We start from the raw sequence: 16,646 nt of genomic DNA, 5'->3' as shown, positions 1-16,646 counted from the left end.
GAACGAACACCCCACAATTTTATTATACCATATTTCTTCAAACTGAAACATAATTATCAAAGTATACTTACGCAGATAGATATGAAAAGTCTTTATTAAAGTTTGTGCCTATTTCCATTCTATGGAGACCAGGCGCGAACGCAGACCCTACAATTTTATTATACCATCCCTATTTAAGTTAAAACATACTTATCAAAGTATTATTATGTACATCTATATCAAAAACACTTGTAAACGTTTTTTTTTTAATTTTTAAATTTTTTATTTCCATACTTTGTGGACCAGGCGCGTACGCAGACTCCACAATTTTAATGAATCATCATTATGCCAGATCAAACATACCCATTCCTGTGTCTCGATACATCTTCTATCATTATATGTAATCAGTTTTCTATAATAGTCAACCATATAGGAGCCTATTCGTGACCAGACACACAGACGTTCAGCTTTATATTATAGATATATATGATCTATAGGTATTTCAGACGATATCAAAACATCGTTAAACTCACTACTCGTTCAAGCAGCCGCCAATAGCGTAATGGTTAGGAGCCTTGACTGCCGTACAAACGGTCGGGTTTCAATCCTGGCTTGAGGTAGTTGCCTGTCTAGCCGCACTGATGAGCTGTGAAACAGCGAAACAGTACTGTATGTGGATGACTATATATATATATATATATATATATATATATATATGTATATATATATGTGTTTGTGTATGTGTGTGCATATATATGTATGCCAGTGTGTATATATATATGTATATGTGTGTGTTTGTGTCAGGTCATGTCATATGCTACTGGTACCATGTAACCCAGTACTACCTGCCTCATGGTCGGGTCACCGGCGACTAAACTGGTTCCCCCACCAGACTTGTTTGGTGAGGAGGGCAGCTAGTCTCCCTGGAGGATTAAAAACAAGACCTTCCAAAGGGCGAATGAACTCTTTTTCTGGGTCAACGGCCAACTAGCACCGTGTATATTTGTGTGTGTGTGTGTATATGTGTATTGGGGTGGAGAGGGCTCCCGTAAGCCGTGGTGAAGGCAACCTATCTAGGAGAAGCAAATCTCTGATTTAAAGAACCATAAAGCGGGAGACCAGTACCCGCATTAAGCTGGTCTGCAGTTTAATTTGTTGCTGGCTATCTTGCTCTTGCTTGTTGCTGGATCTCAACATTTTGAACCGAGAGAGAGACTTAGCTGTCGTACAAAGCTAAGACTCTGTAACATCATCTTTGTATAGATACTCCCTCAGGCATTTGGGCTCATGGATTTTAAATGTCTGAGGGAGTGGCACTCGTCTGACAAGACGTTGCAATCATCATCATATGTGTGTGTATATATATGTATGTATATGTGCATATATGTATGTGTGTGTATATATATGTATGTGTGTGTGTATATACATATATATATATAATGAGTGTGTGTGTATATATATATATATATATATATATATATATATATATATATATGAGTGTGTATATATATATATATATATATATATATGAGTGTGTATATATATATATATATATATATTGAGTGTGTATATATATATATATATAATGAGTGTGTGTATATATATATATATATATATATATATATATATATATATATATATATGTATGTGTGGTTAAGGTCTGGTGTGGACGTGTGTTAAAAGCACACAGACGTCTTAGTGTCATACTGTGCTTCTGCCAGACAAATCAACCCCACATGCACGTCGTGACTACTGCCAGGCAGATGGGGCTCTGATGAACGGCGAGTGTCCTGCGATGTATAACTGGACCTCCACTGCCTTGTGGGCCAAGGTTCTTTTAACCAAAGGCTAAGGGTGAGGTAACCCTGACAGAAACCTCCAGAGGAGCTTAGGCCCTGTCAGCTGCGGCATACTTGGCCCAACGTCATGTGGAATATGCTCTGATGCCCAGCAACCTAAGTCCCAATCATGGATCCAATGGCATGGGGGTGGAGAGGGCTCCTGTAAGCCATGATGAAGGCAACCTCTTTAGGAGAAGGAAACCCCTGATATAAAATTTGCGGCTGAAACAGTTACCAGTTATCTTGCACTTATTTGTCATTGGACTCTGACTGTGGATGCTCATAGAATGATATTTGTGTCGTACAAGCATTTACCATTGAGATCATTTCGTACAGATATCTCTTCTTTACAAGTCCTGTGGCGATAGAGGCGAGGGGACGTGTACAGACCTAACAAGTTGGAAGTATGTAGTCACAAATCTGCACACAGGCGGCTTGAAGCTCATCTTAACATCCCTGTTAGTTTTGAGGGACAGGAACTAGTTTCGATGGGGAGGGTGTTGCGACTGAGCAGCCCTTTTTTAAGGACAGCGCTGCTCACCCAGATCATGGAAGAAGTCTAGAAAAAGTGACCTTAAAATTGCCTGTTCCTATTTTTAGCTTGTCAGTTACCTGCGGCTGACGGTTGTTCATTTATGCAGGTGAAACAAAAGAAAAAACTATGTGATTTTTCTAAAAAGAAAACTAAATTGAATGTTGCTACCTGGAATGTAAGGACACTTCTCGATATGAAAGAGTCGGTGACTCCAAAGCGAAGAACAGCTATTGTTGCCAGAGAATTAGCTAGATACAACGTGGATGTTGCTGCTTTATCTGAAACCCGTTTTAGTGATGAAGATCAACTTACAGAAAAAGGTGCAAGGTATACGTTTTTCTGGAAAGGCAAACCGAAGGATGTGAAAAGGGAAGGAGAGTTGGTTTTGCTAGACGAAGATCACATCTCAGTTAGAACAATCTTGTGGTATTAGTGATTGAATCTTGTTACTAAGATTACCTTTACCTAGTGATCGTTACATGTCAGTTATCTCGGTATATGTCCCTACTTTGGATAGTAGGCAGGATGCTAAGGTGGGGTTTTATCAAGATTTAAAGAACTGTATCAAAGGGATACCAAAAGCAGATAAGATTCTGTTGCTTGGAGACTTTAATGTACAGGTTGGAAGTGATCGTGACATCTGGGGTGTCTTAGGAAAATATGGTCTTGGTAAGGCAAATGATAATAGGATTCTTCTTTTGCAGCTCTGCACTGAACATAATCTTGCAGTATGTAACACCTTCTACCAAAAAACCCATTCACAAGGTGACTTGGATATACCCTAGATCAAAACATGGTCATATTCTTGATTATGTTATCACGTGTAAGTGTGATCTTCAGAATATGTGTACTGTAAGTAGGTGTGCAGACTGTGATACTGACCACAATCCTGTGTGTGTTAAACTTAAGTTGTGTATAAGAAAAAGGGTCAGAGCCATTGAAGTAAAAGTGCCTAAACGCATCAATGTCTCCAAGTTACAAAATAAGGAAGTGCGAAACTCTCAGGATCTCATTTCTAGATATATCATTTGATGGAAGTCAGGAACAATTCAAATCACAAGTATACAGCCAAAGAGCTGAAATTCTTGGCTTTAAGAAATCCAAGCATAGGAATTGGTTTGATGAAAATGATTCTACGGTCACCAGTCTTTTGGAAGAGAAGAAAAAAGCTCACAAGAGATGGCTGTGTTCTAATGGATCAGCTAAATTAAATGCAGAGAAAGTGTATAAAGAAGCAAAATTAAACATACAATGTGAGACATGCAGATTGAAGAACAAGTGGTGGGCCAATCTGTCAGCATCATCCGGACAGATTATGACTGCAAAAATTTAAAAGATATGTACTACAAGATTAGACAAGCTTTTGAACCACAGCCTCCAACATTGGAACCTTGAAATCCAAAGATGGTACTGCCCTTTTAAACAATGTGGAGGGGATCATGGAACGGTTGACAGAACATTTTCGGGATCTTTTTGATAATCCGTCTGAAGTAAACGATATAGCTATTGATAGTCTCCCTCAAAAGGGGGTCGTTGATGAAATGATGACGGATCCTAGCATTGATGAGACTAAAAGCGCATTAATAGAGATTAATAAGGGAAAAGCAACCGGACTTGATGGTATACCTGTTGAGTTATTGCTATGTGGGGGTGATAGCAATATCAACGCAGTCCATACACTCACCCTCGCTGTTTGGCATGGTAATGATATCGCTCAAGATTGGATTGATGCAATATTAATCCCAATTTACAAAGGGAAAGGGTCAAAACAGTAATTATAGAAGCATTAGATTGCTTTAAGCAGTGGGAAAGGTTTTAGCAAAGATATTAAATCGATTGCTGAAATGGATTTTCCCCTCTATCATCCCAGAAAATGAATGTGGTTTTAAATCTGGCCACGGCACAATGGACACGTTATTCTCTGCGCGACAGCTAATGGAGAAATGTATGGAGCAGCAAGTGCCTTTGTATCAAGTTTTTGTTGATATGAAAAAAGCTTTTGATATCATTAATCGCTTAGACAAGTTTCAAGAAAAAATACACGATTAAACCCGGTTCTCCAACTTCCAACGTAGACCCCTACTACCATGTCTCCTTCTCCAACATCAGGGGTCTTCGTTCTAACCTTCCAGAGGTTGAAACCCAATTACAGGAGACTAAACCAGACCTTTTATTTTTAAGTGAAACTGGCATTGGACAGGCTATTTCCCTAGATGAGTTTGCAATTTCAGGATACTCTAACTTAACTTCTAAATCTGACCCCCAAGATCGCCATGGGCATGGAATATGTGCCTATATTAAAGATAGCTTTCCATGTGGGAGGGACATCTCCAGGGAAGATCCTAACTTACCCTATATGTGCTTCCGGGTTGCTTTAGCTCACACTACTGCATTTATATTTACTCTCTATCGCCCCCACAACAGCGGAGTTACTATCTTTCAAAGCATATCTGAGAAAATTGACCAAGTCCTTTCTACTTATCCTTCAGCTAACATTCACATATGTGGAGACTTCAATGTTCACAACGTCGAATGGTTGACCCACTCAAACAAGACCGATGATGAGGGGAGGTTCTGTCATGATTTCTCCATTGCCTATGACCTCACTCAGATTGTTCAGGAACCTACCCGTGTGCCCGATAATGACGGCCAGTATGCGAGCCTACTAGACCTTTTTCTCACAACTTGCCCTGAACTATGTTCAGTTTCTGTTCTGTCGCCTCTTGGATCTTCCGACCACTCTGTTGTATCAATTAAGATAAAAATGAAATGTAATAAGTCCCCAGACGTACCTCTTCATCGTACAGTATATCGATACACTAAGGCTGACTGGGATAGCTTCCGTACATTTATATCTGATCTACCTCTGCATTCCATGTTTAAAAAGGATGTGTCCTCTATAGTATTAGACCTAACTGAATGGTTAATTGTAGGTATTGACCATTTCATACCCTCTAAAAAGTTTCAGAAAAAACCTAACAGCCAGCCATGGTTCTCTCCAGAATGTGCTGCTGCCATTGCGCACAGAAATCACTTTTTCCACTGCTTCAAACGTAATAGATGTATGGAAACTAAAGCCGTTTTCAGGACTGCCAGCAACCATTGTAAGAAAGTAATAAGGAACGCAAGAGTGTTGTATGCTCAATCTGTTAAGTCCAAAGTAGCTGAGCAGCGGCTTGGTTCCCACCAGTTTTGGCAAATAGCAAACAGAATCCTGAACAGAAGCGTGTGCTCCATCCCAACTATTATCAATGGACCTGAGGTAATCTCGTCAGCATCAGACAAAGCCAAACTCTTTGTCAAGAACTTTGCAGCTAATTCTACCCTTTGCGACCAAGACCGCCAACCCCCAATATTTCCTCCTGTATCAGAAAACACGCTATGCGATATACGTATATCTGTATGTGATGTTGCGAAGCTAATCAAAAACCTTGATTCGAGTAAAGCAACTGGCCCTGACGGTATTCCAATTATAGTACTCAAAAAACTTCAACCTGAATTAGCGCCCATACTTACAAAACTGTTTAAACGTTGTCTTAAGGAGAATAGTTTCCCATCTCCCTGGAAAATCTCATCAGTATGCCCTGTATTTAAGAATTCAGGTGATCGCTCATCCCCCTCTCAGTACAGGCCAATAAGTCTCCTGTGCGTCATGAGTAAGTTGCTAGAATCTGTGTTAAATACAGAAGTAATCAAACATCTCAACAAAAATAACCTTCTTAGTGACACTAAATATGGTTTCCGTTCTGCTAGATCTACAGCAGATGTCCTTACAGTTATATCGCATAGGATTAGCAAATCTCTCGACGGTGGCAATCTTTCTAGGGCAATTGCTCTTGACATATCTAAAGCCTTTGATAGGGTATGGCATAAAGGTTTACTTCATAAGATCGCTAGCTATGGTATAGCTGGAAAAGTCTTCTCAATTATTAAATCATTTCTTTCTGATAGGTTCATAAGAGTAGTAGTTGAGGGGCAAAAATCAGAAGCTCACAGTATTAATGCCAGTGTCCCTCAGGGATCCATCCTGGGCCCAACTCTTTTCCTGATCTACATTAATGATCTTCCAAATCATATCCTTACATCATTCGTAGACATTGATGCTGACGACACTACCATTTATGGTAGCACATCTAAGACAGTAAACGACCAAGTTCTCTCCAATTCTCTCTCCTCTGATCTTGAGCACGTAGTACAATGGGGAAAGGAGTGGCTGGTTACTTTTAATGCATCTAAAACCAAGCTTCTCTCTTTACATCATCAACATTCTAATTCACATTTGTCATCAATTGAAATGAATGGCTCTCGTCTTCAGGAGGCCTCAAGTTTTGACAAGCTTCTGGGCTTGACCATTACTCCTGATCTTAAATGGAACACGTATATCAAATCTGTTGCCAAGGCCGCTGGAAAAATGGTTGGATCTTTCTATCGATCCAGTAGATATCTCACTGCTGATGCTATTCTCTACCTATATAAGAGCCAGGTACGTCCAAGGATGGAATACTGTTGCCACATCTGGGCAGGAGCTGCTAGAAAGGACTTGTCCTGCCTTGATAGAGTTCAAAATAGACTTCGTAGCCTCGTAGGAGATGTCCTTTTCTCCTCCTTGCAACCTCTATCTCACAGAAGAGATGTTGCGAGTTTGTCTCTGATGTATCGTTATTTTCATGGAAAGTGTTCAACTGAGCTTCAATCTATGGTCCCCCCTCGCCAAACTTTCACAAGAAACACTCGTCTAGCTGTAAACACTATCAATAATTTCCCCCACTCTTTATCTGTGCCTAAACCTAAACGTAGATTCCATGAACAAAGCTTCTTTCTTAGAACTGCACGCCTGTGGAATTGTCTTCCGTTTTCCTGCTTTCCGGCTGACTACAATATGGCTGTGTTCAAGTCTAAAGTAAATAAGTTCTTGATGAGCCGTTCCATATAAGTTATTAAATTTACCAAATTTTCATTACTAATGATTACTATATTGACCAATTTCTACTGTACACTCTTTAACCCTTATCCTTGAGTGGCCTCTGGGCCTTGATAATGTGGTGACGCCTTTGTAAAAAAAAAAAAAAAAAAAAAAGCACTCTGGAAGATTCTTAGGAAGCTAGGCTGTCCTACTAGTTCTGTGGAGTTGCTTCAGCAGTTACACCATAATATGAAAGCCCAGGTGAACTTTAATGGATCTCTGTCTGATCCAATTTCAGTTGAAAACGGTGTGGAACAAGGTGACATACTTGCTCCTACATTATTTTCCATATATTTCGCTGTGATGCTGGTGCATGCTTTTAACAATTGTGATGTTGGGGTGAAGATTTGGTTTCGCACATCAGGTAAACTTTTTAATCTTAGACATCTCAATACAAAGTCGAAGAAGACTTTTCAGAACTTTGTTCTTGAACTTTCATATGCAGATGATGCAGACCTCGTTTCACAATCAAAAACAATTTTATCCCCGTGCACCACGATGAATCCTCAACTAGATCAAGCAATTAATCGATTTGATTGAAAAATAGATTTCATTGATTTCGATGACATTAAAAATATGAAAAAAAGTCTGAAACGTAGCATTCAATCCCTGGCAACGTCATATCTCCCTGTTAGTATTTATTTAAAATTGTACTCTTTTAATCAACAAGATGACAATTTAATTTTGAAACAATTCATTTTAAAAATGAGTAAAATTGAATTTTTTTTTTTTACTTTAAAAAGATTAATCATCAATCACTGTCATTACTGATTGCATGATCTCATTTTTTGAACATGTGTGAAAGGTGATAACGTACGTACAAACGTGATATGCCGTAACGTATATCATGATGCAGCGACTTTTAATAATTCAGTTTACTATTTCAGATAAATGAAATTCGGGAGGGAAGGAGTAGCATAGTATCTGTTCATTGTTGTTTTACCATCCTCCCAAGCATTAACTCCTCCCTTTTTTTGGGGGGGGGACAGTAGTGTAGTATCTGTACTGTTGTTATGCGACTATCCTCTCAGGCATTACCTCCACTTCTGAGAAGAGTGGTGCAGTATTTCATGATAAAGCGACTATTAGTAGGAATAGGACCCGTCTCCTCGGTCCTTCTCGTAAAAGATCGTCTGCTATTTCAATGGTTATCTGTTAACAGCAAAAAAAGAGAAAAGAATTGGTTTGGGTTGGCCGATAGAAAGCAACAATTCTAATTACTTTTTCTCTGCGAGCGTTCTTTTCTATTTCCGTGTTCATTCTAAAACACAAAACAGAATTAATGAAACGCGCTGTTGGGGGCCCCTTTTCTGCAGAAAGACTGAACGTAGGTTATTGGTATCTTATGAAGAACTAGCAGGGTGAACCGACTTTGTCCGGGATTGAATGATGATCAACAAATGTTTCGCACTTCCATATTTTTATTATCATCAGAATCCGTGAAATCACCCATTTTCCTATCAAATCGATTGATTGCCTAGGATCCATTGCGGTGTACCTGATTGATTGCCTCCAAGATCCATCGCGGTGCACCTGAAGGAAAATTCACATGCCTCCCTGCAGTGACTAAGTCCACAATAGATTTCGGTCTACATTGCGCTGTAGAGAACCTACTGTTGATTTTATAAAATTATTTTTATATGTAATGGCTTGAATGAAAGTTTAAAATGCAAAAGAAGTGTCATACTTTAATTGTGCTCTAAAGAGAAACATTCATTTCGAATGAGCCCCTATCATATCAAAGAACCTACTTTTGATATTATATACTTGACCTTACTGGTTGTGTGGTAATAATGGCTTGAATTTAAATTTAAAATGCAAAAATCAAGTATCATGGTTCAGTTATGCTTTAAATAGAAACATTCATTTCAAACGCGTGTCTATCATATCAAAGAAGCTACTGTTAATTTTACATGTCGAGCCTTTCTGCTTGTGTGGTAATAAAACTTCTCAAATGCAATTGTGATGTTAGGCTGTGTAAGGTGTTATCTTTGATCAAAATTGCCTGTTTTTTCTTTAATTGGATTATTTATATATATACTCTGATGAACTACAAACCCTTGTACCCTCTCGACGTAAATACCCCCGACAAACCTAACAAGCAGCAAAATCCCACCCCTATACAGTAGAGATCCCCAGATGCCAGAAAGCCTTCTACTCTAATAGTTTTTTTCCCCAGAACAGTTAGACTTTGGAACTCCCTCCCGGGTTCCTGCTTCCTTGACTGTACTGACATGCAGAAGTTTAAGTATAATGTGAACAGACATTTTGCTGGTCAACTCCCTACATAGTATCCCTGCAATTACGTCCCAGATAGTAATCCTCTACATCAAAGTGTCACTGAGCCTTGTTTGGGGTGAAAAAGTAATAAAAAAAAATTCCATTATCGATTAGTGATATTTATCGAAGGCATTCTGATATAAAACCAATTTAAGAACACTGCCAGGTACATAAAATACCTTCGCATGAAATTTCATAAAAATCTGTTCAGTCATTTTCCAGTTCATGCGAAACAAACTCACAAACACACACACAGACATGCTTACAGACAAAGTTCCTTTTAAATTTTTTGTAAAGATACATTGACAGGATGTTAAATAATAAATTATATTCAAACATTTTCGTTGTAATTATTTTTTTTGTAGGTGGGGGGGGGGTCATAAATAAGTAGTGACAAAGAAATTATGATGTGGTCCCTGACCTTGGTAAAGGCCATTTTGTTCGCTATTGCGTCTTTGGTTTAGCTAAAACCCAAAATAACATCTACATTTCTGAAACTCACCATATCTGTGTATCTGTCTTTCCATTTTTTAAAACGACATCTCTTCTAAGGTGCAAGATTGCAGAGTGGGTCAAATGATTGCATTTTTGTGAACCGTTATTTTCTGTGTTTTTTTTAGCCGGTAAAAATAGCTGCTAATGAATCAAAATTGAAAAAAAATTGGAATTAGACAACCAAAAGTCGACTAAATGTGTTATTTTTTATGCATATGCAAATATATATTTATATGCTAAAGTCGGTTCATTTTTAACTATTTATTATCCACATGACAATAGCTCTAACGGTAATGTTTAAGGCTAGAGTGCTAAATGTTTTGGTTTCGATTCTAGCTGATGGCATTCAAGTCATAATTCTTTTTTTTTTTTTAATATTTTTAATCACTACTATATTGGGTACAATATATTATATAATAATTCATAGAGAATTGACTCTATGATAATAAATATCTGCTTGAACTAACATATCATATTTAAGCATATTTTATGACTAGGCAACGCCAGCCGACTAGCTAGTTTGATATAAAGTGAATGTAGAAGTTATATTTTAATGAAGTAAGAAATTTCTATGAAAGTATATTAAAATAAAAAAAAATTAAAAATTAAGTAAAGGGCATAATAGATTCACTGATTGATATAATAATTAAGTGATTGATTTTGTGTTATGAAACAGATACTGTCAAGAATTGTATAAATTAACTGAATCAAAGGAATAAATTATAAGATGGTCAACATCATGAATTTTGGAATATAGTTTTTTGTCATTTATTCTCTATATTGCTCTGTAATTACATTGAGCGCAATCAATTTTTTTAAACTTTGACTCCTATTATCACCACTTAACATATTTTGGGCTCAAATCAAGTTATTAAGTTAGATCCATGTCCAAGGAACCTATATCTAAAATTTTAAGTATTTAGACCCAAAATTGTCGGAGGAGTTTGGTAGATTTCTCAAAGGTCAAATCGTTGAACTTTGACCCCTTAACAGCAAAATTTCTGGCCGAAAACAATCACATAGATTTTCCCAAATCTCAGTACCCTGTATATCAAATTTCGAGTCTGTAGACTGAAAATTGACAGCGTTATTGCCTAGGGAAATGTACACACACACACACACATGTTCACATATATATATATATATATATATATATATATATATATATATATATATATATATACTAGCATGGGTGCCCGGCGTTGCCCGGGTGTTTGGAGGTGTATGCTGAGCAAAAAAACAAAACAAAAAAAACTGTCAATTTTTTTCAAATTTGACTTCTATTATGACCCCTTAACATTTATTGTTTTGGGCTCAAACTAAGTTATTAAGTTAAATCCATGTCCAAGGAAACTATACCTAAAATTTTAAGTGTTTAGACCCAAAATTGTCGGAAGAGTTTGGTAGAGTTCTCAAGGTCAAATCGTTAAACTTTGACCCCATTAACAGCCAAATTTCTGGCCGAAAACTGATCGCGTAGATTTTCCCAAATCTCAGTACCCTGTATATCAAATTTCGAGTCTGTAGACTAAAAATTGACAGAATTATTGCATAGGGAAATATACACACGCACACACACACACACACATGCACGCACACACACACACACACACGCACACAAAGACACGTTCACTTATATATGTGTGTGTGTGTGTGTATACTAACAGATTGAATGAGGATCAACAAATTTTTCACACTCCCAATATTTTTAATGTCATCAAAATCGATGAAATTGTCCATTTTTCAATTAAATCGATTGATTGCCTGCCATAGACAAGGATTCACCACAATGCGCATGAAGGAAGCTTCACATACCTCACTGCAGTGGCTTAGTCCACAATACATTGGAGTTTACATTGCACTGTAGAGAACCAACGGTTAATTTCATAAAGTTATTTTTATATAATGCCTTGAATTAAAGTTTAAAATACAAAAAATCAAGTATCATGGTTCAATTGTGCTCTGAACAGAAACATTCATTTTGAATGCCTACCTATCTTACCAAAGAACCTACTGTGAATCCTATATGCCAGGCCGTTCTGCTTGTGCAGTGATAAAACTTCTCAAATGCATCCTTGGACGTACCTGGCTCTTATATAGATAGAGAATTGCATCAACGGCGCCTTTGTCCTGTAAGTGCCTGCCCATTAACTGATTAGGAAGGGAGCAGTGGCAACTAAGAAGTTGATTGTCTAACAAAAAACTCAATAGAATGTGCATATATAAAAATGCGAGACAACCACAACTCTTTGCATAAGCTTGATGAATCCTAGCATGGATGAAATGTGGAATACTCTGTGTAGCTTAATTGCCATATATATTTTTATAACTTGACTACCTAGCTCTACCTATGTATTGAGCACTGTTGAAGTAAATACTTAAAGTTTACGCATATAATTATACTTTCGTATATTAATTTCTGTGATTAAATGAAGTAGTCATATATATATATATATATATATATATATATATATGTATGTATAATGCACTTATCTGTGTGTATGTGTGTGTGTGTGAGTTCCCTATGGGTTTGGAAACGACTGAGCTGACTTTTATTTTGAATTTCACACAAATGTACTGTATGTGTTTGGCAATGTACTTAGATAGGTTCTGTATTGGTATGCCTTTGATAGGTATCAAAAATCGATAATCGAAACAATCAGATTAAAGAAGGAACAGTCTGAATTTTATCAAAATAGACTTCATAGCCTCGTAGGAGATGTCCTTTTCTCTTCCCTGCAACCTCTATCTCACAGAAGAGATGTTGCGAGTTTGTCTCTGCTTTATCGTTATTTTCATGGCAAGTGGTCGACTGAGCTTCAATCTATGGTTCCCCCCTTTCACAAGAAACACTCGTCTAGCTGAAAACGCTATCAATATTTTCCCCCACTCTTTATCTGTGCCTAAATCTGAACGTAGATTCCATGAACGAAGCTTCTTTCTTAGAACTGCACGTCTGTGGAACTCTCTACCGTTTTCCTGCTTTCTAGCTGACTACAATCTGATTGTCTTCAAGTCCAACGTAAACAAGTTCTTGATGAGCCGTTCCACTTAAGTTAACAAATTTACCGAATTTCCATTACTAATGATTACTACTATATTGTCCAATTGACAACTGTACACTCTTATCCTCGAGTGGTCTCTGGGCCTTGATAAGTGGTTATGCCTATGTAAAGAAAAAAAAAAGAAAAAAAGATTGGCTATTTTATCACTGGGCATAAAAACTGAATGACTATCGTATCTACCAGCTAAAGTCAGCATAACTTCCATATGACCTCATGACTTGTTTCTCCAATATGGAATCTCGTTTTTAAGAGTCGATTAATTTTTTTTAAACATGGCATCCTATTTTCTTGATAATTAAATCTAGTATCAAATATTTTCCACACTACATGCCAGTCGTTTGTAACATGTGTGCGTCAGCATTAGACATAAAATGATTAAAAGTAAAAATACGTTGTTTTTTTTTTTTATTCTCTAGGTCGAACGGGGTGGCTTCAAGATCTCACTGGTGTTAAAATCAAAATAGCCGATAGTTTTAAAGATATTCCAAAGGTAAGGTTTTTTTTTTCTTTTTTTGCAATGAATTCTTGCATATAAATCATAATTAGTCAAAGTAAAAAAAAAAAAAAAATGGCACTTAGTTTACGACCTATTTAGAAACTTCACCAATGAACAGACACAAACACGCATTCATGAATCCGCACTGGAATGCAGATGTGTGCATTAGATGTTGAGGAACATTTTGTTTTATAAAATCATAAATTATAAGTAAATGTTTTTGTGACAAATATTGAAAACACACACACGCATATATATATATATATATATATATATATATATATGTATAATTTTTCTTAAATCAGCCTTGACAGCCGTGTTTTAAAATCTCTCCATTTCTCCCTTTTTTCTTTGCACCAATTTGATGAATTATCCCACGTAATTCTACCTTTTGGATTACTTTGAACCATCTTCCATTAACGCGACTCCTTTGGATTTTACTTGTGGAAATGGAAATTTAATCAACTTTTTTGGATTTTACCGTTCCTCTACCAGACCATCCATTCACGTGAAATCACCTTTTCCTTCCCCCTATTCCCCCTGCTTCACTTTTCTAACAAGTAAGGTCTATGACTTACTTGTAGTTGCACTAAATACTTTTGCAACCAAAATCTGATCCCGCATTTTGCTAATCCCTACCCTCTGATGAGAAGGAAAGTATTTCTTTGAAATTCTGTGGATTAAGGACTATCCACTTATTTTGTGCTTCCTTTTTAAAATTAAATATGTTTCTAACTCTTTCAGAGTGTTTTTTAACATGTTTTATTAACTACTTGTGTTTATATATATACATATATATATATATATATATATATATATATATATATATATATATATATATATATATATATATATAATGGAAACATATTAAAGGTATTTGCAGCTTCTCTTCCAATTTTCGGATTTTAATCATGTCAGATCACACTTTATATCCTTTTGACGGATTGGTTGTTGCTATTTCTTCTGAGTTAAGGGCATAATAGATTCACTGATTGATATAATAATTAAGTGATTGATTTTGCGCTACGAAACAGATACTGTAAAGAATTGTAAATGTCAACTGAACTAAAGGAATAAATTATAAGATGGTCAACATCATGAATTTTGGAATATAGTTTATTGTCATTTATTCACTATTATAAATAATAAGATTAAGATTGTAAGGCATGCAAAGAAGAGCGACAAAACTAATGAGACCTCATATAAGACTAGCCTGGGTTCCTGGCGCTGCCCGGATGCCTGGAGGTGAGTGTTGAGTAAAAGGAAAACAAAAAAAATGTGCTGGTTGGTAGGCAGGCTCGAACCCGTACCGCGAAGGAGGAAAAGAAAGTGAAAAAAAAACATGACGTCTTTGCTGTTGCACCCATCGTTAAACCTGAAGTGACGTAGGTTTACATTAAGGCTAGACAATCGAAAAGAGGGAATGACTTTTGAAAATAGCAGCGAAAAAATCGATCCCTCCATGTAGAAAAATGCCTAGTTGAGGGTGAAGGAATTAATGTTTTTGACCAATTTTTCGATATTTGTCATTCGACGGGTCGAGCTTCAAAACGATACCAATCTCGTGAAATCTTTCACCTCTGTGGAAAGTTTTAAGCAGACATACAAACATACATACATGCATACATTTAAACAGACAGGTGATTTAGATGTAACATTTCTTTAGGATAACAATACATCAGAAAATTAAAATAAAGTAATTCAATAATAAAACTAAACTAAAACAGAAATAGTAAAAGTACTCCTAGTTAAAATAAGGTCACTTATTAATTACGGCATGAAATGCGGAAGGCTCTGTATAGCTTAATCTATGTATATATATTTTTTTCAAAACTTTACATATATGTGTGAGTGTGTGCGGAATAATAATTAAAAGGCAGCCAACAAGCGTTTATACAATGTTCATGACTTCCGCTCGTTCGAACACTCTAGATTGTCTAGTGTATTTGCCTGAATTCGGCGTTTAATCGTTCTTAATTCCCTTTGTCTTGTGGCAATTGTTTGGTGGTCTGAAGTAAAGGCTTAGCAAATGGATCAAATGGTGGCTTTGTGGCTGGGTTCGAATCTCATGACCGGCAGAAATTGTCATCCCCTACACTGTTGATAGCGTAAGCATGAAACACTTGCATCTGTAGGTAATATAAAAAATAATTATTATTTAATTATATATAAATATATATATATATATATATATATATATATATATATATATATATATATATATATATACAGGGTAATCCAAAAAAAAAAACAAAAGCTAAATGGAGGCCATCTAGAACATATGCTGTAGAACGGAGAAAAAAAGGCCAAAGACCCTTGTGTTTTGATGTGATGTTTTGAATATAATAAACTAGTTATGACCAACGTTTCATTTCATTCAAACAAAACACTAAGAAACGGGGCCTAATAGAGTTGGGGCCCGTTTTTTTTGGTCAACCATTATATATATATGTGAGGAACGATAAAATTGTCGCCCCAGAGAAGACGATATGATTCCATTTCCGTTTTTATAAGATCAAGTTTTCTTTTTTTGTTGCAGACCATCTACTAGTTAGCCAGTTGTTTACAAATCCCAAGAGTGATAAGAGTCTTCCATCATGTCTGAAAGTGACACAATATTCAACGAGTGAGATAAGAAATGCACCGCCATACAACTCATACTCTCTATCGATCCAAGCAACAGAACCATTGCCAGCACCCTCAGAATGCAAATCTGGACAGTTTAATGCGTGAAGGCTCAACAAATTTTCTGGCCACGGTTATGGTCTTTGGTGTAGTTTCATGTAAGAGCCACATCATACCACTTCACATCTTCGAAGTCGGCTTGAAAGTTAACATCATGGATTTGCTGAAGAGTGTGTTCATCCTCTGGTGCAATCAGGTTGCCACTGGCAGACCCTGGCTGTAGCAGTAGGACTCAACACCAGCCCACAAGTCTAAAGAGATGCAGGCTTCACTCAAGAAGGAGTGCTATGACTTTGTACTCTTCTCT

General features: G+C 36.7%; 1 long non-coding RNA gene across 1 annotated transcript in view; it reads left to right on the top strand.

The window, feature by feature from the left end:
• The window catches only part of LOC145258145 (uncharacterized), an 81,483-nt gene that overhangs the window by 45,300 nt on the left and 19,537 nt on the right, over positions 1-16,646 (top strand). The window contains exon 2 of the long non-coding RNA XR_013864055.1: positions 13,575-13,648. This is a non-coding gene — a long non-coding RNA (uncharacterized LOC145258145). The remainder of the gene's footprint in view (positions 1-13,574; positions 13,649-16,646) is intronic.

Source organism: Euprymna scolopes, chromosome 33, assembly GCF_053919585.1.
Source record: "Euprymna scolopes isolate OS-2025 chromosome 33, ASM5391958v1, whole genome shotgun sequence".
Taxonomy (NCBI): Eukaryota; Metazoa; Mollusca; class Cephalopoda; order Sepiida; family Sepiolidae; genus Euprymna; species Euprymna scolopes.
Note: the sequence above shows the minus strand (reverse complement) of the source record. Positions and strands in the feature narration are given on the sequence as shown.